This window comes from Ceratotherium simum, chromosome 11 (assembly GCF_057802395.1).
Source record: "Ceratotherium simum simum isolate JZ-2026a chromosome 11, ASM5780239v1, whole genome shotgun sequence".
In the NCBI taxonomy this organism is placed as follows: domain Eukaryota; kingdom Metazoa; phylum Chordata; class Mammalia; order Perissodactyla; family Rhinocerotidae; genus Ceratotherium; species Ceratotherium simum.
The window spans coordinates 20,910,953-20,928,403 of record NC_141910.1 but is presented as its reverse complement, the minus strand read 5'-3'; positions in this window follow the sequence as shown (position 1 = coordinate 20,928,403).

Genomic DNA, 17,451 nt, shown 5'->3' with positions numbered 1-17,451 from the left:
TTGTCATAGGTTAAAGTCAGGACTCTAACCTTGAGGACCAAAAGTGCTCATCTTTGCACCAGACCAGAAAGCAATAGCAGTGGCTGGTGCCGGCAGAGCCTTGAGCGTCTCCCTGGGGTCTCAGCTAAGGGAGAGCCTGCTGGCTGCAAGCTTGTTTTGATCATCACCAAGCAGCTGCCCATTTGGTTTTCTCCAAGTCGACCAGGAGGACCCTGCAGAGTTGGGGAGAAGAAACCAATGAGTCTGAGACCCTAAAAGCCAAATCACACACAGTGGAGACTAGCTTAGCAATCAGCTGTGTGTCCTTGATATCTTAAAGCCAGCTCACTCATCCCCTTGCGTGTCGTCTCACTTGATGGCCAAATCCAAGTAGGCAAACATAATTCCCCAGTCAATCCAAGCCAGACTGGGAAGGAGAGAAGAACTGTCCCTACATTGAGTCATGTGTCACTACTATTTTTATGAGTCATTCTTTTATATAGAAACTTGTTCTTCCCTCTACTTGATTATCATGTTCTTTATTTAGAACTTGGCATCCTTTCGTTCCCTCATGTTTCTTGAACCAGTTAGGATTAGGCTTGGCTATGAGTAACAAAAACCCAAAATACTACATTTCATGTACTAAGACTCACACTTGTGTCACATTTGAACTTCTTCTCTGAAATTGGAATGTGTCATACAATCAGAGGGGGTATCCATTTAGTTGGCAGTGGTTTCTTTTTCCTAGTGATGTATAACTACTGCTGTCTACAGTCAAGGACAGAATTGATGAAAAACGGTAATGGTGGCTTAAATAGTAGAAGTTTATTTCTCTTGCCTGTAAAACAAGAGGAAAGCAGTCTGCGGCTGTTAATGGGGCTTCATAAGATCATTAGAGACTGAAGCTCTTACTATCTTGTTCCACTTTTCTCAACATAAGGTTTCTACCTTATGGTCCAAGGTGGCTGTTGACGGTACAGCCACCATGCCTGCATTCCAGGCATCATGGAAGAAAGGGTGAAGAAGGGCATTCTCCCTCTCATTAAAGACACTTCCCATAATGTATACACAAGATTTCTAATTACAATCTATTGGCCAGAACTCAGTTGCAGCACCATATCTAGCTGCAAAAGAAACTGGGAAATACTTTTATTCTGAGCTGCCATCTAAAAGGGATTCTAGTGTAAGGAAGAAAGAGTGAACAGATAATGTAGGACAACCGGAAGTTGGCACCACACCTATTTTTCACTTGTCATCTCATACACACAGTATTTCATTGAGTTAAAGTAATACATAGAGAAATGAATTCCAGCGTCATTGTCTCAGGCTGCAGCGATGCGTCAGACTGGATCTGTTGCCTTCCTGGTGCTTTTCCAAGGGAGAGAGAATCTGTAGAGAGCAGCACAGGTTTGCTGGGACCTTGGGGGAACAAATGCTAAGACAAATCATGGATGATAGTAGGGAGCAGCTTGGTGAGATAGCAGGGGCCCCAGATAGGCTAGGAGTTGTGTATTCTAAATATAGCTCTGCCACTGATCAGCCGTAAGCTCTTGGCTAGATCCCTTTTCTAAGTCTCAGGTACTTCATGCATAAAATGAATGGTTGGGGTCTATAGAATTGAAAACTAAGGTACGAAGAAACCTTAGGGAATCATGGAAGTTTGGGGCTGGAAGATCAGCTGGTCCAGTGCTTTGCAAACCACTCCCAAGAGCCCTGCAGTGTTCCGGGGGGAAGGGCTCCCCCTGCCTTGAGGGGGCTGTCCAGTAGTAACACACTGGGCTTGTATGTTCGGAGGCCGGGGGGTTGGGGGGGGGGGGGTGGATTGCGGAAGATTTCACTTGATAAAATGGTTCCATTGCTACCAAAAGTTCAAAGCCAATGATGATTAAATTCTCAGAGCTGAAGAAATTGAAGCCCATAAAAGGAAATTGGCTTGCACAACATTACACATCTATAACCAGAGGCAGGACCTGAATCCAGTTTCCCTGACTCTTTGCCTTTTCATTTACACCCTCCTGCATCTCCCCTCTGAATGGGTAGCCAGTCCAGCCTTTGCCTGAACATTTGCTGGGACCTTATGTGGGCTCAGAGTCTCACAAGGCAGCCCCCCACCACACGTGCTTTGGTGGCCACTATTGATTGTTAGGACTTCTATTGAGGGGAAACTTGCTTCCCCATAACCTCCTATTGGTTCAAGGTACCTCCTCTCAAGCCGCATGAGATAAACCTAATCCCTTTTCCATAAATATCTGAAGACAACTATCATGTTCCGCATCCCCACCTTCTACCAGGTCTCCCATGATGACATGGTTTCCAGGCCTTTACCATAAACATTCCCCTCTGGATGTTGTTCCAGTTTGCTGAAGTTCCTCCTAAAATGTGCTCCCCAGACTGGATCAGATGTTGCTTCGTCACTGGCATGGGGCTCATACTTATTTTATTTCAGACACTTCTTTTAAAAGTGGCCTAAAATCACATTACTGTATACGGCAACAACGTTGCATCTTTAACTCACTGTGTGAACAGCCTTTTCTCCATAACTGCCATCAAGCCAGATTTTCTCTATCATCCACTTATCTACTTGTGGTCATTGAGTTTTTAAATCTAAAAACAGAGTTCTACATTTATCCTTTTACAACTTTATTTTATTAGCTTTAGATGATTATTTCAGCCTGTCCATCTCACCAAATCTCTTTCTCTTCTATTTTTTACCTTTTGACCCCCTTCACCCAATTCTCCCCAATTCTACCATGCAGTATATAGCCTCTCCCTCCTTCCTCAGCTTTGTCACCCACAGATTGATAAATACCCCTCGTGATCCAATCCCCGACCCAAGTGTTGACCGTCACAAATCTCCGCACCTCCTCTCCCACTGAGCCAGGAGACTCTGCCTGGGGCTTCTCAACACAGTGACACCCACATTTCTCCACCTTGCCCGCAGACCCTAAGAACAGGCGAAGCCTTGCCACGCACGGCCACACTATACCTGTGGCCTTTCATGGATCTCCAGCACCTCATCCAGCTTGAAAATTTCTGTGACTAGTGCTTCAAAAGAAGCATAAGGGTGAGAAAACAGGTGGAAGAGAAAATGACATCTACTCAGGATGGGAGATTAGATGAGGATAATCCACATAGCCATGGGCACATAGTAAGCACTCAGTAAATCACTTTGCATTTTCATTATTCATCCAGGTCAGTGTTCCATGCAGATCAAAGGCTAATGGCAGGAGAATATGGCTGTCCTCCCGAGGGTAAGTCAAAGTCAGCCTGACCTCCAGAATCCTCAGGCCGCCCTTAATAGATCTCTGAGGTTTCAGTCATCCGTCACTTTAGTTCATCTTTTCAGCCTGGACCCCCTCTGAGGACAGCACTTCATATCACCTCAGATAAGCGTTTTATTTTTTTTTATCTTTTTTATTTTATTTTATTTTATTTTATTTTATTTTATTTATTTACCTCTTTCAAAACTGCACCCTTCCTTCCTGGGAAAGGAGCATTTGGGGACTAAAACGATGGTCACCTTGTCTACACCCTGAGTTTCGTTGTGAACTGTAACTGGAGCTCCTTCGGCTTTCACCCGCTGTCCTCGCCTTTGACCCAAGCCTATGACCGCTCCCGTGCCACTGTCTCTCTCCTGAGGGTCAGTGACTAGGGTTACAAAAGGTCACAGGGTCAAGGAGTGAGAATGAGGAGGTTGTGTGTCATCAGTGCTGTGTCTGCCTCAGAAAAGGGGCTGCCATGCTCTTCATGGTATTTCCTACATGGCATCCTCCGTCAGAACAGGTGATAAATGTTCTTGTTGGAGATCCGCATCCTCGCCCCTCCCCTGAGCTCTGCACGGAGATTCTCACAGCCTCCGGCCCTCCCCACCCAGACGTCCCACAGACCCCAGACACCAAGCCCGTGCGCCACAGGTCCGTGCTCTCACCTGCCTGCCCAGCTCTCCACCCACACCCCTGCCCCATTGCTGGCCTTGGTGGTCCTTTCTCCAGTTGCTGCCCAAACTCCCAACTCACTCTCAGCCTGCTCCCCTTCCTCATCCCTGATCCTATTGGTTCTGGAGTCCTATCAATTATCCCTCCTAAATAGCCATTGCCTCCTTCAGGGCCCCCAGTCTCTCATGTGACTACTGCAACAGCCTCCGCACTGACCAGAATTCCCCGCCTTTCCTCCCTTCCCATCGAATCTTCCACTACGACGACAGAATGCTCTTTTCCTGTTAAAAATCCTTTACGGTACCGCTTTGCCTCCCCAACAAGGTCTTAACTCCCTGGCATGTCGCACATGCGTCCCCTCCGCACCGTGGGCTCCTGCCTGGACAGCCAGCTCCTCGCCAGGCACCCAACGCCCCCCTCACAGGGATGCTCTGTCTCACCATCGGGTCAGCATCACTTCCTCTGAGAGCTTTTCTGGACCCCCGCCCCGTCCCTCCCCAGAAAGCCAGCTCTCTAGCCTCCCAGAGTGCTTGGCAAACCTCTCTGATACCATAACACTCATGATAAACCTAGTTTACATTATTCAGAGCGCTGCTGAGTACCAGACACGATGCTCTGCACGCATTCTCTCTCTGAATCCTCCCAGTAACCCTAAGAAGTACCAGAACTGTACTTATTCCCAGTTTACTAGTGAGGAAACCCACACTTGGAACATTAGGTAACTTCCCCAAGGCCACTCAGCCAGAAAGCAGAAGAGTCTAAAACTCAGTCTGTCTGATTCCAGAGGCTGAATGCTTAACCGCAGACTATCAGCCTCTCGGTGTGATGAGGGTGTCGCCTTGCTTTATGACGACCACTCCGCTCATCTCCGCTCATCTTTCTCCCTCAGGCTGTGAGCTCCTTGAGGGCAGAGACGGGGTCTGACTCAGGTTTGTCCCCCTGGTCCCTGGCACAGTGCCTAGCACATGGACAGACTTTCACCTTATTTGCTTCCTAAACCAGTTTTTGCATGAGCCTCCTCAGTGAAATGGACAGGCATCCTTCCAGAATCTGTACTTTGTCTTTGCCTGCAAATATTGTGAACCCCACTTCAACCCCCATCTGAATTTTTCCAAAAAAACGTCCTGTTCTCTTGAATACCGACTCGATTCTCCAAGCTCTGAATCAGCCCCCAAACACCAACCCCAACCCCATGGGGTTTCCATTTTGCCAACAGCTGTTTGTTTTGGTTGGTTTGTTTTTGCCTGAATCCCTGCCTTGCGCAAGCGGCAAGCAGGGGCTGGACGTGGGGTGACACCGGCCGCTCCTAGGGCACAGCTCCATAGCCCACACCACCAGGCGGGCCCCAGCTGAAAAGTACTCAGCTCTGTAGGAGACTCCCAAACCTGGACTCATCTTGACAGTTCCCCAGAGGGTGTCCTGAGTGGATGTTTATGGGAAATCGATACAGATGCCTCTGGGTCCCTGAGCGAGGCCTGAGGGTGGCTCAGAGGGGCTCAGATGACCACGCTCTTGGGTCCTCAGACAAAGCTTGATACTCCTGAAAGAAGGTGTCATACTGATAGTCATTAAATTCAAGTGACACAACAAGCATACCTGAAGGTACGCTCCATATTGAAACCTGCCCTGCCATCAGCTTTCAACATCCCATTTACTTCACTCCTTTTCCTCCTTTCTGTTATCCAAAGCAGGACTTCCACGCTGGGGCTGGAGGTGGTGTGGTCCTGGTAGGGCGACTCACTCCTAAATTTGAGGTTCTGGGCCCAGGCTCCTCATCATGGCCCCAGGACCCCAAATTCAGCACGATTATTGCCAGAACAAGCTACACCAGGGGCTCTCCTTTCATTATAAACTCAAGCCTCGGCTGACTGGAGACATTTTACTGAAATCTATTTTTACTCAGTGGGAGGGGAGAAGCGTGGCCCAGGGACCGTCCAGCTCCTCACCTCACACCTCGGCCGTGGGAAACATCACTTCAAGTGGGGTCACAGTGTGCTTCACTTTCTTTTTGCTGAGTTGCTTTGGGAGCCTGATCTTTGATCTGGGTGGGAATCATTAATTCATTGGCTCAGAAGAATGACCCAGACAAGCGTTCCACCTCCTGTCAGAATAAACTGCTCTCCTTGGCGCAGAGAAGGGGTCTGAACTCTCCCCAGGACCCTAATGTTTGCCGAGCACCCCTATTCCATTCAAACCCCCTCTCCTCCACCCTGTTTCATCACCTTTGTTGCTGCCTGGGTCCTGTTGGTGCAGCAACAACAACCACCCAGAAAACAGGGAGGCGTTGTTTCCCTTCAGCTACTATCTTGTAACTCCCTTGTAATTTACAATCTGTTTGCTGTTTCAGATGTTTGGAAAGAAAACTCCTGAGTCAGCAGCCCTGGAAAGCTTCATTTTCAGTGAAATCTGGACTCTTCTTTCCCACCCCAGGTTTTTTTTTTGGTTTTGTGGCTGGAACCTAACATCTGTGAGGCAGGCAGGACCTCATGGGCCCTGTGTCACCAGATACCTGTTGAAAGGATGCATTCGGAGGTGGAAAATCTGGGCAGAGCCCACCAGTGACAACTGGTATTTATCTAATATCAGCTTCCACTGACCGGGAGATGGATGGGCAGCCAGCCCTGAGAGAGCAGCAAAGGCGAGAAATGGCAATCTGTCCTGGCTGAGACGCTGGTGGGGACCCGCCAGGAATCCCTGTCCCTAATGACCGACAGGAAAGCCAAAGGCACTTGAAGACATGACCATTTCCCTAGCTTAAGAGGAGTGTCTGCCATGGTGGCACCTCCACGGGGCTGACAGCTGGGGAAAGGGTCTTCCCAGGCACTTCTATAAAAGGTGACACTTGTCAGTCCGCCTGACTTCCAGTTGCCCTGTGGTGTGCGTCTGAAGGGCTGTGAAGGGAGAGGAAGAGCTCTTCCTTCAGATAATCATTTCAACCCGGAGCTTGGTGGGGACAGAGAACCTACCTGGAGTCGCAGCTCTTGGGCCCTGGTGGCTCCTGGCTTTCCTTGCAGCTGTCCTCAAGCATCACCAGCCCCACAACAGAGGAACCCTGAGCCTCCAAGGGCACAGAAGAGGTGGCCTGAACATGGTTCCTGGGGGAGAAGCAGGAAGGAGGCAACCAGAGTTGAATCCAGGCACTGCCACTTCCTAAGTGTGAGCCTATGAACCAGTCTGCAAAAAGGGATCGGAATTAAAGTAAAAAACACCAAAACGGGCTTCTTAGGAGAAGTAAAGAGATAATTTGTGTTAAACACTTAATATAACACTTGGAAATACTAAGTGCTCAGTAAGGTTAGGTATCATTATTATTATTATTTAGGACACCAAGTTCTTATTGGGTGTCTACAATAGACAATGTTTCTCGCCTGACTTGGGAGCCTTTTGGGGTACAAGGCTGTTTAAGATGTAGCACCTGATTCAACGAAATAATTGGGGACCAGCAGGCCAGCGTTCATGATCGAGTGATTACGAGCAACCTACTCTTGACCCGAACAGTGAGGCTACGGAAGGAACCGAGCTCCACGATGGGGCTGCCAGGAGAGGCTGAAGGGGCTCGGGGAGGGGAGTTGGCAGCGGTGCCTGGAATCATCCACAGAGACCTCAGAGGGCCCTCCCAGGCACTTCCATGACGGTCTGCCCATGTTTTCAACTGCCTTGTGGTGGGCTTGAAGGGTAGGTGGGATGTAAACATGTGGAGTGGCAGGGGTTGCTCAGCCAGAGCCCATCCTAGGAGGTGAATCCCACAAACACTTTCATTCATTCCTTTCATTCATTCAACTTCGATTAAGCCCCTCTGTGCCACATTCCCTTCCTGCACACACAGAAAGTGCACGCCCTGGGGTTTGTCAAGCATTTGGGCTCGGCCAAGCCCAGGAAAGAGAGCCATGTCCCTTGAGGCATCTCATTCTCCTCCTTTGAGCCATCTCTAACCTTAGATATCTTAGATTTTATTTACTTATTTACTTTGCTGAACAATTTCAGAATAAATTATGGACATCATCACATCACTCCCACACACCACCATCATACCAAAATAAAGGGATATTCTCCTCTCTAACTGCAATACCATATCACACCAAAGAAAATTCACAATAATTTCTGAATACCATTTGAAACCCAGTCTATTCGAATTCCACAAAGTGTCCCTAAAAGGTCTCCTATAGTTTGCCTGTTCAAACCAGGGTCTGCTCAGGGACGATGCCTCCCATTTGATTGTATGTTCCTTTTCATCTAGAACAATTCTCTCTTCCTTGTATTTTTTATTACATTGACTTTTGTGAAGAGACCAGGCCAGTTGTCTTGCAGACTCTCCCACATTCTGGATTTATCTGATTGTTTCCTCCTGGTGTCATTGGGCTTCTCCCTCTGTCCCCTATATTTCCTCTAACAGTGTCTTAGTCCCTTCAAGCTGCTTTGATAAAAATACCATAGACTGTGTGGTATTTACACCCACCCATAAGTTGGGCTTATAAACAACAGAAACTTATTTCTCACAATTCTGGAGGCTGAAAAGTCCAAGATCAAGGCACCAGCTTGGCAAGGTTCTGGTGACAGCCTGCCTGCTTCCTGGTTCATAGACAGCTGTCTTTCACTGCACCCTCACATGGCAGAAGGGGCAAGGGAGCTCTCTGGGGTCTCTTAGAAGGGCACTCATCCCATCACGAGGGCTCCACCCTCATGACCTAATCACCCATGATTGGTCCCACCTCCAACTACCATCACACTGGGGTTTAGGATTTCACATATAAATTTTGGGAGGACATCAACATTCAGTCTACAGCAAATAGTATAGCCTTCCTAAAGGTCAATGTCTTGAAACACTGCCAACTTCATCCAGCTTTCAGAAGTTTTTTGGGTTTTGTAAAGTGCAGGTACAATAAGGAGAGGTAAGGATGAGAAGGAAACAGCCCTCACGGTGCTCTCAGCATGGCAGGGAGGCCCAGCACACAGCCTGGAAGGACCTATGTGCCCCAGGAAAGGTTCCGGCAGAGGGCTGGGGGCGTTCAGCAGCCTTGTCATCCAGAAACCCCAGCTGTGGGAACCGGCCCTGTGGGTCACCAGTCATGCTGGGCTGTCCCAACTCAACCAGGACTGGCCACCTGGTGGATGGCCCTCCTTCCTCCCTGGGCCCTTCTTCACGGCTCCCGCCCTCACTCCTTTGGCCTCTGCTCAAAGAAACCTTTCCTGAACACTAGCTAAAATAGCACGTCCAGCCCTCTCTAGCTCCTGCCTGCTGTGTTTTTCTTCTCAGCAGGCATTACCATCCGACATATATTCACTGTTTACTTTGTGTCATCTGTCTTTCCAGCCAAGACTGTAAACCTCATTAGGACAGGGCCCTTTATTGCCTTGCTCACTGTTTATCCCCAGTGCCTAGAACAGCTTCTCGTGGAAGGAAGGCACCTAATAAACCCTGAATGAATGAAGAATGACTAAATAGGTCCCACAGCAAATAGCCCAATTCCAAGCACATAACTGACCTCAAGTAAACAGAAATTGTTTGAGGTTATTATCTTCCCAGAAACACGTACTAAAATTCTGAAGCTACACTTACCATCAAGTGGGTAAAAAATCTATCATCAATTGTGAACAACAACAAAAAAATCTCCCCCCTGCACGTTGTCTGATCTCCCAGCCCTCGGGTCTCTCCCTGCTGCCGCCAGAGTCTGGGCAATGCCTGGACCGCTCAAGTCGGGGTGAGTCCACGCTCTTGGCCATAAATACCATTTAGTCCCACTCAGCAAATAAGAGCCTGTGAATTATGGCGTCTGGCTTGGAGGATGACTCCTTCTGTCTGATTTTTTAAAAGTTGTGTCTGCTTTTTCTGTTTTATTTATTTATTTTTTTTAATTTTATTTATTTATTTATTTATTTCCCCCAAAGCCCCAGTAGATAGTTGTATGTCATAGTTGCACAGCCTTCTAGTTGCTGTATGTGGGATGCGGCCTCAGCATGGCCAGAGAAGCGGTGCGTCGGTGCAGCCCGGGATCCAAACCCAGGCCGCCAGCAGCGGAGCGCGCGCACTTAACCGCTAAGCCACGGGGCCGGCCCTGCTTTTTCTGTTTTAGCCCTCAAATGCTGAACAGGTGCTGTATTCAACTCCCAGCCAAGGGTCGTGGCTTAGAGTGGGCGCTGAGCCAGGGGCCTGGGGAAAGGTAATGGGGGGCCTGGGAGCTGTGAGGGGAGGCCAGGGTGCAGCCCACTGATGAGTGAAGGAGGAGGGCCACCTTTTGTTTGTTGGAGACATGGGAGGGTGTGTCATCTAAAGATGGGCTTCTCATCCCGGCCCTCAGGGGGTCCAGGGATCCCCTGAAACTCTGTGCAACATATTGTGAATATTTGCTTCTGAGCTCCTTTCTGGGGAGAGCTTTCTCAGTTTCGTAGCTTTCATCGGTTTCCCAACAGAGTTTGTGACACTGCACCCCCACCCACCACCACCAAAAGAAAAGGTAAAGAAGACAGAGACAGCACCTGTCAGCCTGTCAGGATATGTGAATCAACAGAGTTGTGTCAAACTCCTGCTGTACCCCCATCCCACTCAGGAGCCCAGGCTAACTGGGGAGACATGGCCCAACGGGAGGATGTAGGGTGGGGTGTTTTGTTTTGTTTTGTTTTAAGTTATTTCTTGAGGGCTTCCTACATGCACAGCATGGTGTTAAGCTCTATAACAACAACAACAACAGCTGGCTCTGACCTAGTACGCAGTGTGCCAGGCACTGTTCAAGGTGCTTTCCATGTATTCACTCATTTAATACACGGTATGCAGGTACCATTATTCTCATCTCGCCTTACAGATGATAAAACTGACACCCAGAGAGGTTAAGTTAACTTGCCCCAAACCCTCAGCAGACGGGATTTAAACCCGAGGATCTGGCTCCAGGTCCGTGTGCCTAAGGGACATCTCAGGCTCTGTTATCTCATTGGAGCCTCACAACCACCCCCTGAAGTATCTACTGTGATGATCTCCATTTGGCAGGTGATAAAACTGAGGTTGGGAAGTTTGCCCAAGGTCATCTCGGGCTGTCCACACCCTGAGGGCTGTGAGGGCTGAGAGCTGAAGACAAGTCAGAGGAATTCAGAGGGGCCAGAGGTCACTCTGGGCAGGGGTGACCAGGGGAGGAGTTGAGCACAGATCAGTGGGAATCTGGAAGGCCACCAAGTTCAGATGCGGGTGCCTGGGGGCCAGCTCCTGGGGGCCAAAAAGCAGGGGTCCTAGCCCTGGCCCCATCATTTTGCCTCCTTCCAGAGGCCCCAGCCCAGGAGAGATGGCTTGTGGTGATGGGGATGGAGCCCCAGTCTCAAGGTTAACACCCACTCTCATTCCCCCTTCTGCATTGAAGGCACGGGGGTCCCCCAAGGAGTGCCTTCTATGGGTAGAGAGCCATTCACAAGGCAGCTTCCCCAGCCTGCCCCCACCCCGACGCTCCTACTTGGGTCCCTTGTCCCACTTTGATCGACCAGGTGTCTATTTACAGTTCTGCAGGAGAGGCCTCTCTCATGGGGAGAGGGAATCCCCTCAGTGCCAGAACTCAGGCCATGTGGAGACCAGGCTCATTAGGGGCCACACACAGGGCAGTTATAGGACAGGTCAGGCCTCCTGCCACCAACCCCTCGGCATAGATGGCACCGCAGTCCCTACAACCATCCTGCAAAGGAGCTAGAGAAGGAAGTATGAGGAGATGAAGCCCATCTCATAGACGAGAAACCTGAGGCTTGGAGGCTGGATTAGGTTGACTGGTGGCCCCCTCAAAAGAGATGTCTCTCCAGAACCTGTGAAGATGACCTTATTTGGAAAAAGTCTTTGCAGATGTAATTAAGTTAAGGATCTCAGAATGAGATCATCCTGGATTAGGGAGGGTTCTAAATCCAATGTCAAGTGTCTTTGTAAAAGAGGAAGGGATGTGAATGTACTTAATGCCATTGAACCATATATTTAAAATTGGTTAAAATGGTAAGTTTTATGCTGTGGATATTTTCCCACGATAAAAAATTCAATTCCATTCCATTTTTTCAGAGAGAGAGAAGAGGAAGGGAGAATGCGAGGTGAAGATGGAGCAGAGATTGGAGTCGAGTGTGTGCCAGTCAAGGAATGCAAGGATTGCTAGCAACTGCCAGAAGCTAGGAGAAAGGCACAAGGCAGTTTCTCCCCCAGAGCCTCCAGGAGGAACCAACCCTGCAGACATCCTGAATTTACACTTCTGCCCTCCATAACCGTGAGAGAATAAATTTCTGTTGTTTTAATCCTCCTGGTTTGTGGTAATTTGTTACTCAGCCCTAGGAAACGAATACAGAGAAGGACACTTGACCAAGGTCACATGGCTCCTCTGTCATGAAGACTTGGGGTTTCTAACTACAAATCCAATACTCGTTCCACTCCTGGAATGTTCCCAGCTGCTGCAAGGCAGCTCTCAGCAGCTCACAGAGCAGGTGGGGCTAGAAGCAATGCTTCCATCTGTGTTTACAGCAATGGCCAGCGCCGCGTACCACCGCTTGAGAGCTCAGTGTGGCCCCCAGAGAAATCAAGTCACCGTCCCATTGCCTGGTGTCTCTTTTATAAGGCCATGTGTGTGCAGGTACCTCAGGAAGCTCTCTTTCTAAAGATCATCAGACTGCCTGGTTGTCCTGAAAAGAAACAGGGATGCCTCGAGGGCCACATGCACTGTGCACTGCACAACTCCAGGGGTCGCCTTCACAGAGGCAACAGTACAAATGGCACCCTTGGAGCTGCAGTGCACAATCCACACCACCGCACACAATGACCTTAAACATTTCTGCTGAACAGGTCAAATTCCCACGTGGCCAGCCCTTCGGGGAGACTGGCCCCACCCCTCTGGTCTCAGTTCTCAGGGAGAACTGGCTGGTAGGTCCCAGCTTGAGAACCGTGTGGGCTTCATCAGTCCTGGGGAGTGGGGGTCTTTGTAGCCTGGAGCCACTACCAGAGAGTAGGCTCTCCATGCCCTTCACATGTTCTGGTCCAGAGGAGCCTCTCCTTGCACCCAGGGCCTGGGTGAATCAGTCTGGGCCTCCACAGACCTTTCTCAAATGTTCTGTGTGGTTGGCTAAGGAGTGCCTTGCTCTAGAATTTTGGAGAAAAGTTGCAGACTTCAAGTTGTTGAGCTTGGGAGCAGCCATCCGAGAGTCCTACGGCATTCAGGGCCCAACATCTCTACCATTCCTACCAGTATTCAACCTTTATCTAGGTTCTCTGAGCCAAATATACATATAAAACACTATATAAATTTATATATTATATATGTATGTATATCTTTAAGCTACCTGGAGGGACGTTTCTGCCATTTGCAATCTGTCTTATATACTTCTCTGAACCATCTGGACATTTTGTGGGAGCTTCTCTTCCTGCAGAGCGGGCAGGAGTGGGCTGGGGAGGACAGGAAGGCCTTTGGGTTAATGTGTTGGAAGCTGCTGCCAAGCTTATAAATTAAGAACTAGCATCTTTGAACTCATTGAGTAAATCAATAGGAAAACGGATTTAAGTCTAAAATACTGTCATTTCCACACAGTCTTGGGAGCACATGTGTGAGGTCATAAAGCTAAAAGCTACTAGACTTTCTGCTCAGGAGCTCTTAGCTGGATGGCAGCCGCATCCCTGGACCAGGCTCCTCCAGATCCAGCAGGGCCTGTGACACAGGGACAGGGCCAAGCAAGACTTCAGCCTCCAGTGTGAGACAGCCATGGGCCATCTCCTGCCCAGCTGGATTTTCCAGTCAAGCCTGCATGTTCCTTCCTGTTGCTTCTCTCATCCTCGAGCAACACGTGACTGCAAACCAGGCACCCAGATAGTGAGGGGATTCCCATGGGACCTTCCCTGATGGATGGGCAAGGGCTCAGCCAACCCCCTCTTGGAGGCCAGGACTGCAGGGCCTCCTCTCTTCTTTCCCTCCACCACCGCAGAGCCCCTGCCTGTACCCAACCCCTGTTCTCCTCCCTGCGCCAGACCCCATCCCACCACCTGCCACTTACACATCAAGGTGGAGAATCATAGCTCTCTAAAGTTGGAAGGAACCTCAGAAACCATCCCCTCCCCCCCAACCCATATGCTTTACCCAAGGAGAAACTGAGGCCAGGGAGGTACAGTGAGCTTTCCAGGCCACATTGCCCTGAGGAACGGCTCTGGAGAGAGAACACAGGTCTCTAGACGCGTGGCCAGTGGGGGTGTGGGTAGGGGGTGCATGCAGAGCTTTCTCTCTCTTCCTGCGGGCGAGGAGGAGAGCCCTGAGCTCCAGGGACAGGCAGCTGGGGCAGAGGAAGGGTTTGAGAGGCAGGGACTCAGTCTGTCTGGACAGTCGGGAGGGAAGCTTCAGCGGCCGTCCCTCCTCTCGCCTTTGTCCCGGCGCGTGGGACTCCAGCTCTCCCTCCTGCCCGGGGGCGCCGGAGGACTGGAAGCCGAGGGGGCGCGCAGCCGGGTCTGGCCACTGGGCCGGGTCGGGGAGGGCGGACGGGCCGCCATTGCGCCCAGGGTGGCGGGGGGAGGCTCCTGCCCGCCGGTCACTGGGCACAGCCTGCTCGGCCCACGCGCCCGAGGCGCCCGCTGCCCCCGTGCCACCCGAGCCGGCCCGGTCGCTGGACCCGAGCCCCGCGCGGCGGAACCGCACCAAGCCCGGCGCCCGAGCTTCCAGCTTCCCGCTTCCCTGTCCTGGCCCCCGGGCCGGGTCCGCGCCCCCACCCACCGCTGCCCCGACCGCCTCCGCCCGCACGCTGGCTCCCCGCTGCACCCCGGCATCTGAGCCCGGTCCCGTCTGCCTGGGGCGCCATCCCCGGCTCTCTCCCTCTGACCTACTGGGCCAGCGTCCTCGAAGTGTGGCCCTGGGACCAGCAGCGTCAGCATCCCCCTGAAACTTAGAAATGCAAACTCCGGCCGGCCCAGACCTACTGAATCAGACTCTCTGGCCCCAAAAAGCTGTGTCCGCAGGCCTTCGGTAGACTGTCAGCACGCCGAAAGTTTGAGAACCGCAGCTCTGGATGGAGCACGGACACCGCCCGTCCGGCTCCACTGGGAGGGTGGACTGAGTTCTCTGAGGCCACCGATCCTGTGTTTGTTTCCTCAATTAGCGGGCTGTTCTGCGCAGCCATCACCTGTGCTGATTATTGACCAGTGAGACAGGGAGAATTGTTCCTGCAGGCAGCCCTGGGTTCTTGAATAAAAATTGTCTTTCCTGGATCATGACCAGGAGTGACTTGGAAATTGACACAAATTTCCTCAAAGAATTGATCCACTTAGCATCTCTTTAGATTAAATCCCAGACTGTTTGCAGTGGAGCTGGAAAAGCGCTCTGCCTCTATTGTGATGGCCCCTGAGGGGCTCGTGGCACCTGGCGCGGCTCACATGTCCGTCTGCTGGAGAACTGAGCCACTGCTTCATGGATGTCATTCACAGGCTCAATGAAAATCTATCCAAGAAGGTTGGGATACATTTGAAGGTACCGATCAAAAGGTTCACTGAAGGTTATTCGCATTTCATAAGAAGAGACTACTTCTCTCACCTAGAAAAATGTGGAAAAATGAAAAAGATGTGGCCATATTTTGTCTTTTTTCCAAGAATATTCTTTAATATTTTTACATAATGTTTTCAATGAAATTTAAAACATGCATAACTCTGTAATGTCTCCCACTTCCTGAGGCCCAAGTCTCCGCGTTAACTTAGTGACGGAAGGTTAGCCCAGTGGCCATGGTTCAGTGGAATGTCTCCAACTGGAAGTCCATTTTACAACCAGTGGTCTTTGAGCCCCAATCCCCTTAACCCAAAGGAGTAATTCTGACGATGGAGTCCAGATCAGAGAGAGGGGGAGATTTGGGTGTAGATTGGCCAGGTCGGTCAAGTCCCATCTCCCAGGTGACACTCCCACCTGCTTCTGTGTTTGAAAGGGCAGGGGGTTTGGGAATGAGAGGGGGACCTAGGGGATGGGGCCTTCTGGCTGGTCGGTGGGTCCACCTGGGTGGGTGAGGCTAGGAGAGGGTTTGATAGAGCAGGGGTTTGTTCAGAGCCAACTGTGATACGTCAAGAGCCTTGGAAATATCCCTTCTCCTTGTCCCAACAATTTCGCTTCAGGTATTTCTCTTATGGGAATAATCAGAGAGGCTGTAAATGAACCACAACAATATGGGAGTGGCTTAAACAAGATGGGCACCGTCACATGAGAGAATAATCTCTAGCCATCAAAAATCCCATTTTCATGGGCTGGCCCTGTGGCTTAGCGGTTAAGTGCGTGCGCTCCGATGCAGGCTGCCCGGGTTCGGATCCCGGGCGCGCACAGACGCACTGCTTCTCCGGCCATGCTGAGGCCGTGTCCCACATACAGCAACTAGAAGAATGTGCAACTATGACATACAACTATTGCCTGGGGCTTTAGGGGAAAAAAAAAAAAAAAATCCCATTTTCAGGGGCTGGCCTGGTAGCGGTTAAGTTCGGCGGCCTGGGGTTCGCAGGTTCAGATCCCGGCGCGGACCTGCTCACGGCTCATCAAGCCACGCTGAGGGGGCGTCCCACATTGAGCAACTAGAAGGGTGTACAACTATGACATACAACCATCTACTGTGGCTTTGGGGAGAAAAAAGGAAAAAAGGAGGAAGATTGGCAATAGATGTTAGCTCAGGGCCAATATTCCTCAAAAAAAAAGTCCCATTTTCAAAGAATTTCTAATGACGTGGGAATTGTTCATAAGGTGAAAAAGCAGCATAGCAAATAGTATTGTATGAAGTCTAGTTTACGCAAAATACATATTATTTATCTGAGCAAAAATATGTATGTATAAAAGGACTGGGAGGAAATTCACCAAAATATTAACCAAGGTTTTCTCTGGGTGGTGGGATCATAGGTGCTATTTGCTTTCTGCGTTACTTTTTCTGTGTTTTCTATTTCTTTTTCTATAATGAGCACATGTTACTTTAGAATTAGAAAAATAATTTAAGAATCTACAATGTTCTAAGCATTGTACCAGACTCAAAGATGAATGAGATACAAAGACACACTTGCTGCCCTGGGGCAACTCATGGCCAAAGGAGATAAGAGGTACCCAGAAAATACCAACGCAAGGCAGGGTGGGATAAATGCTGAAGAGCAGAGCAAGGTGCAGTGGGAGCCCAGTGGAGGGAGGGAGCACATCTACTGGAATTTAAGCTCCTTGGGGACAGGCACATAGAGGGTCAGGTATATGATACAAAATGGCGTGACAGTCCAGCTGGGCTCCCTAATGCCCTGTGACTTTGGGCAAGTTATGCTGAACAAGTCTGACTTTCCTCATCTGTAACATGGGATAACAAAAACATCCCTGTGAACAATTAATAAGGTCATGGTGGTGAAGTATGGGCCCTGGCACAAAGTGAGGGCTCAATAAAAATTAGATATACAGGAAAAATGTTAGTCATCTGAGTGGGAAAGCTCAAGGACTGTGGGGAATGGATGAGGGGAGCATGGGGTTCAGAGGGAGAGGGTGGGAGAGAAAGCAGGGAGGTTGGGTGTGGCCTAGGGCAGGGTGCTGGGCGCAGGTGGAGGGGTGCTCCTTCTTCTGTGGGCTTG